The 7,139-nt window shown below is 45.0% G+C and overlaps 1 pseudogene; it reads left to right on the plus strand.

The window, feature by feature from the left end:
• Nucleotides 1–1,161: 1,161 nt before the first annotated feature.
• Nucleotides 1,162–6,844, plus strand: LOC128562034 (calmodulin-like; annotated as a pseudogene).
• Nucleotides 6,845–7,139: the final 295 nt, after the last annotated feature.

The following is a 7,139-nucleotide window of genomic DNA, read 5'->3' on the forward strand; positions in this document are numbered from 1 at the left end:
GGGAGCTCCTGAGATGGTTTCTGGCTGGGCTGTGGTGGAGTCTCAAAAACCTGAGCAACCTTATTCTTAGGAACCTGGGGGTCATAGGAAGACTGCTTTATAAAAATCTCTGGGATCAAAGAGGTGCTCGGGGTGCCCTGGTGCATTTGCAGCAGGGCCTCCAAGTTGTGGACAGGCCGTGAGTCCACAGTCTGAAAAGACTGGGCAGCTGCAAACTGCATCAGAGAGATGTGGGGGGCCAGACTCTGGGTTCCAGAAGCCTGACCAGGGTGAGCTTCAGTTTGAGGGGCCCGAGGAAGATTCTCGAGCTGGCTCTGTAAAACCACAGGCTGGCTCTCAGAGCCCAAGGGCACTGCACGCTGCTGCGTCAGGGCAAGGGTAGCTGGAGGCTGGGTCCTAGGGGCCACCGAAACTACAGGCTGGCTCCTAGAAATGGCTAGAGGCTGACTAACAGAGACCAAAGAAACTACAGGCAGGCTCTGAGAGGCCAGGGCAGTGGGAGGCAGAGGCTGGGTTGGTGGGAACACAGGCGGCACCAGATGGGTCGATGGTCGCTGACCAAACCACGGCGGCCCAGCATAGAGGTCTGGGGAGACAACGGCCTCTGAACGTTTGTCATCTTCAGGCTTGGGACCCAGATCCTCTTTGCAAGAGTCTTGAAGGGCACCGCTCTCTTTGACACTTTCTCCTCCTTCTGTGTCCTTGCTCTCCTTTTCCAGCTGTTTTTCCACCAGGCCCGACACGGTCATTTTCATGGAAGGCATACTTTGAAGGGTCCTCTGGCGGTGCCGCCGCCGCCGATGGATCCGCACAAAGGTGCTGGAGACTTGGCTGACGGTCAAAGAGAAGCGGTGGCTGACGCTCTGGCGCAGGGCCTGCACCAAGGCGGTGGAGGGCACGCGGGAGGCCCTCTTCATGGTCTCTTCGGGAAGCAGTTCGATGTTGCCGGTGTACCAGGAGATCCACCAGAGCAGGCTGAAGAAGATGATGATGGAACCCAGGTACACTAGCATGTCGTAGAACAGCAGGTTTGCAAAGACGCCGGTGAATAGTACCGCCACGCCTATCGCGTCGAAGATGACACCCAGCCAGAAGAAATGCCTGCAACGGCCCAGGCCTGACCGCTTCCCAGTCGCATTCACGGGCGCTACTTAGAGTTCCATGGCTCCCACTGTCCCCACCACGGGGTGCACAGAGGCGACCGGGCAGGCCCCGCGGTTACTACAAGGCCGCGTGTGGCCTCTGGGTACCCATGGCAACGCTGGTAGGGGGGCTTATAGGGGGCGGGGCGAGAGGGCGGTAGAGCGAAGATGCCTCGGATCTGCCCTAAGGAGAAAGGGCGTCCGTCCTGAGAGGCGCGCGTGCGCACTGCGTCCCGTCAACCGCACAGCTGCCTTCTGCGCCTGCGTAGCGCTCCCTACCCCACCCTCAGGGCGCAGCTTGTCCCAGGATGTGGGAGTGGTGAGCTAAGTGACTTCTGGGCCTGCTGGATCCGGGCCAGGGGAACAGATTTTGTTTCCGCGTTCCACATGCTCTGTAGCCGCACTCATCACTCCACACCTCTGGGCTTTCCTGAGGGAGGGCGGGATCCTGAAGGAGAGCGAAAGGCAAGGCCCGTCTTCTAGGAACGTGGCCCACAGAGCTGGGAGCGCAGCCACTTTCTGAGTTCAGTTTTTTGTTTTGGTGGAGAAATGGCGAAATTAGGCTCTGTTGTCAGATCTGGATTCCAGTCTTATGTATTTGTCCCTAGTGAGGACTGTTAACATGTTAGAGCTCGTTAATAGCAGACCAGGAAGTGACTTCCCTTCGAGTTTTCCACCCTCTCCAGTTTCTTCCGTTTTTCTTTGCTGAACTGTTTGCCCAGACCCTTCCTTCATAGCGAAGCTAAAAAGAAGGACTTTTCCTACTACGGCCAAGTAAGTAGGAAAATAGGATGAATAATTGAAAAGTTGGCTGGAACCTTTAAAGTAAATACCCTTAATATGAGCTCATTTCAAACTTTGAGAATAGAGTGCAAGAAAGTTAAAACCTGTTTCAGATCTGGTGTCATTCAGGTTATATTAATGGAAAGTTATAACCAAGTGCTGGCCCTTGGTTGCTCAGTCGACAAAGGTGGAATTTTTTTTTTTTATTAACTTTAAAGTGGAGAATAGATTTAGGTTTATAGAGAAGTTGTAGGGCAAGTGCTGCTGCCTGTAATCCCAGCACTTTAGGATGCCAAAGTGAGAGAATACCCAGAAAAAGTGAGGTCTAAGAGAACTGAGGTCTTCTCAAGAGACGCCAAGGACACAGCTGCAAGGTCCTCCCCCATGGTGACTCCACTCTTAGGAATTTGAAGAAATTTAACTTCCTGCAACCTAGAAACTTACACTTGTTTAAGCTGGGGAAAAGCCCCTGTTCTGTAAAAGTCTGGAGCCCACTTCACCAACTTGATTCAAACTGACCTATGAGAAAGGTACCAGTGGGCTGGAACTTTTTGACTGGAGATAAAAGGGAGAAGACAGAGCTAGCCGAGGAGCAGCCATTTGGGGACTCTGTATTTTGCTTCTCAGATAGCTGGAAGAAAGCCCTTTCTCTTTAAAACACAGTGTTTGGGTGTTTGTTCTGTGCGTTGGACCTGGTCTTCCTACAACAAAGGTAGGAGGATCACTGGAGCTAAGGAGTTCAAGACCAGCCATGGCGACATAGTAAACCTCCCCATCTCTACCAAAAAAGTTGTGAAGATAGCACAAAGGGGTTCCCCTATCCCTCCTTTGTCTTAATGAACTTGAACTAATCAGACCACTTCTGAACCCAGGTTGTACCTTTAAGTATGCTCAGGTGTGCCTAATGCCACACTATGAAAACATGGTCCAACTTCCTACCATGTTATTTTCTTCATAGTAGATATAATTGCATATATATATTTTCTAAGTACCTAGGACCTGGTACATGCCACCATGTTCAGCTATTTTTCAATCTTTTCTAGAGACAGTCTTACTATGTTGCCCAGGCTGTTCTTAAACTCCTGGGCTTAAGTGATCCTTCCACCTTGGCTGGGAATCCTGTGCCTGACCACAAAATGTATTTTATGAATGTGCCCTGGGTAGGTTGCCATGGTGTCTTCATAGCTCACAGCAACCTCAAACTCTTGGGCTCAAGTGACCCACTTGCCTCATCCTCCTCAGTAGCTGGGACTACAGGCACCTGCCATAATGTCCCACTATTTTTAGAGACAGATCTAGTTCTTACAGGCTGGTCTGAATTCTTCAACTCAAGCAATCCACCCACCTCGGCCTCCCAAAGTGCTGCGATTACAGGCACGAGCCACCACACCAGGCCTAAAAAATATGTTGTAAAACAAATATCTATTTTCAGAATGGAGTCTAAAATCAGAAAAAGGAAGCTTTTAACTAAATGCCCAGGATATAAATTTGTTCCTGTATGGCAGAAGATGGGGGGGGGGGCAGAATTTTCCCCCTAGGATACTCAGGAATGCTGGTTATTGTGCCACAGTGACACAAGTCTCAGTGTGTTTTATTTATTTACTCTTTAGCAATAGGGTCTTGCTCTGTCACCCAGGCTGGAGTGTTGCGGTGCAGTCATAGCTCACTACAGCCTCAATTCCTGGGCTCAAGGGATCACCTCACCTCAATTTCCCAAGTAGCTGGGACTATAGGCAGGTGGCACCACATCTGGCTAATTTTTCTAATTTTTGTAGAGACAGTGTCTTGTTATGTTGCCCATGCTGGTCTCAATTTTCTGGCTTCAAGTGATTCTTCCATCTGGGCTTCCCAAATTACTGGGATATAGACATGATCCACAGCACCCTGCCAAGCCTCAATGTATTTAAACATGGTATATCTTCAAGGAATCTTAGTTTCTTAGTGATAAAAAACTTGAAAAATTTTTATATGGAATATTTACTTTTATGAAATAGTTACATATGTGATTGTTTCAATATAAATAAGCCTGTAGACCTGTGGTAGAATAGAAAATCCATATACATTTAATATAATAAACATTGTACTACCTCTGGGGTGGGGCTTTTTTTTTTCTTTTGACATTAAGGATAATTGATTAGAAAATCTCAATTGCTATTTTTATAGGATTGTGTTATAAAAGAAACTACTTGTTTTTGTGGAAGAAATAATCTGCCAACAAAAGTCCCCTCTATATCAATATAAGAGAGACAACATGAATTTGTATGTAAGTTGGAATGGGTACATTTGCCTATTACCTGTAAGAGTCTCTGTTTGTAAGTGCAAGTTATAAGTCAATCAGATGTTTGTAACCCAGGTACTGCCTGCAGTACAGATTAAGAGGTCTATATGCATGAAAGGTAACAATATCTTTGCATTGCCTTTGTGGTAGACGGATATACCATCTGAGGGAAATGTTGCTGTGGTTGTAGGACCATCTGGGTGGCCAGTCAATAGTAAGGGGCTTCCTTCTTGCAGCCCTAGATACTTTACTGTGCTGAAGTGTCTCTGGAGATAAATATTTTTTTCTAGAAATGGAGTTTTATTGTGTTGTCCAGATTGGACTCAAATTCCTGGGCTCAAGCAACCTTCCCTCCTCAGCCTTCTAAATACCTAGGACTTCACGTCCATGCCACCATGTCCAGCTATTTTTTTAAAAAAAATTTTTTTGGAGACAGGGTCTTACCATGTCACCCAAGCTGTTCTTAAACTCATGCACTTCAGGATCTTTTCACCTTGGATGGGATTCCTGTGCCTAACCACAAAATTTATTTTAAGGCACATGATGACTCATGCTATAACATTTTTTTTCCACAAGGAAAAAGCATTTAATGAACCTCCTCTCCATGTGGCTTCAAGCCCCCCTAACACCCTCAATCTTCTCTTTAGCTCTTCTGCTGAAGAATTTGGCCTTCAAAATGCCTGGGTGCTTTGGAGTTTTCCCTTCTCCAAAACTTTGTAATAGCCTGATTGTACTATATCAGTGATGGGAGCAGCTCCAGTCTTGTTTTTGGCAGCATTTACCTGTGTCTGTATTTGCTCACTGACCAATGCCTGCAATTTATCAAGGTTGACAGTTGGGCAATAGCTCTGGTTCCTCTTTAAGTGGTAATGCCTCATACTAACTTTCCCAAAATAACCTGGTGATATTTGTCACAGTTGATCCTGTGGTGATGCATGCCTCCAGCATTACCCTGGCCTTCTGGGTGCTTCCAGTGCTTGCAGATACAGCCGTGACTGTAGCTCATGTGGTTGTTTCAAGAGACAGATATCTTTTAACCTTCAGAGACAACCTGTTTTTTCAGAAAAGAAGTGAAACATTACTTTTTCACCCCTCACTTTTAAAACTATATGGCACAGGCCGACTATGGTGGCTCACGCCTATAATCCTATGTTACATAGAAACAAGAGGAAACTTTGAAGAGTTTGGAATATGTTAATTACCTTGTTTTCATGGCAGTATACATATGTCAAAATTCAATAAATTGTGAAATTTATATAGGCTCTGTTTATTCTATATCCCTTACACCTCAATCAAGATGTAGAAAAACATCTGAAAAAAACATCTTATATACAATGTAAGAAGAGTTTCAAAGAGCTTTTTGAACTAAATATCGAAAAAAATTAAAAAATTTTATAGAATTTAAGTTATAAATTTATAGAGTAATATAATTGAGAAAAATAAATAAGTTACAAACTTACAATGCAGGGAAAAGTCCAAGTTTTCTTTTTCATATTTATGAAAAGTCTAGATAAAATTCTTTGAAAATATCCAACAATACGCTAAACTTTTATGAAAGGGTGAGAAAATATATTAAAAATTTCAAATTAAACATACAAGTTATATATGTGTGTGTGTGTAGGTGGAAAGATATGTTTACAAATATGGGTATGATAGCTAGGCTGCTATAACTGTAATTATTACCAGTATAAATAAAGTGTGGGCTATACTTAAGGCCAAGTTTCTCAGATAATTTTTTTCTTTCAGTATTTCTTTTCTTTCTTTTTTTTTTTTTTTTTTTTAGAGACAGTCTCACTTTATGGCCCTTGGTAGAGTGCCGTGGCCTCACACAGCTCACAGCAACCTCCAACTCCTGGGGCTTAAGCGATCCTCTTGCCTCAGCCTCCCAGGTAGCTGGGACTACAGGCGCCTGCCACAACACCCGGCTATTTTTTGGTTGCAGTTTGGCCGGGGCCGGGTTTGAACCCGCCACCCTCGGTATATGGGGCCGGCGCCTTACCGACTGAGCCACAGGCGCCGCCCCCAGTATTTATTTTCATTCTGAATTAGGCAAACACATAATGCCAACTTTTTAAAGTATATGAAAAATGTGTATAATAGAGAAATTCTACATATTATAAGGATTACTAGAGGATCAGGGATAGTTCCAAGCGGTGCCGGGTGGGGGTCCCATGGACGCAGCACCGTTACCCCGTTACCTGCAGTCGGGCGGGGACGGAAGAACAGATTGCTGAATTTAAGAAAGTGTCTCCCGATAAGGAAGGTGATGGCACCATCACAGCAAAGGAAATTGGAGTTGTCATGAGGTGACCGGGTCAGAACCCAACAGCTGCTGAATTGCAGGATGTGACCAACGAAGGGGACGCTGATGGTGACGGCCCCACTGACTTCCCAGAAGGTTTCACTATGAGGGTAGAAAATGAAAAGTACAGAGATTGAAGAAGAAATCCACCAGGCATTAGGGAGTCTGTGACAAGAAGAGCAGGGGTCACATCAGTGCTGCAAACCTAGGTCAGGTCCAGACAAGCTTAGGAGAAAAATTTACAGGTGAAGAAGTAGATGAAATAATCAGAGAAGCAGATATTGATGGAGACGGACAGTCAACTATGAAGAATTGGTACAGGTGATGACTGCAAAGTGACCGCCTACTTTCAACTCCTTCCCCAACCCCCAGAAAAACCAAATTGAATCTTTCACTTACTTTTTGCATAAAAAATAAAAAAGTTCATTTATTCATTCTCTTTCTATACGGACAAAACTCAATGTCAAAAGTATCTTCTGTCCACACACACATGTATTGGTTGATGGTCCTGTCCCCTAAAGATCAAGCTACAGGTCAGTGTTACAATATAAATACTTGTACTACGTTAATGATAAGGGCTCCTTGAAGTTCCATTTGCTAATGATTAATACATCGTTTGCTTGGCCAGTTTTTA

This window comes from Nycticebus coucang, chromosome 12, assembly GCF_027406575.1.
Source record: "Nycticebus coucang isolate mNycCou1 chromosome 12, mNycCou1.pri, whole genome shotgun sequence".
In the NCBI taxonomy this organism is placed as follows: Eukaryota; Metazoa; Chordata; class Mammalia; order Primates; family Lorisidae; genus Nycticebus; species Nycticebus coucang.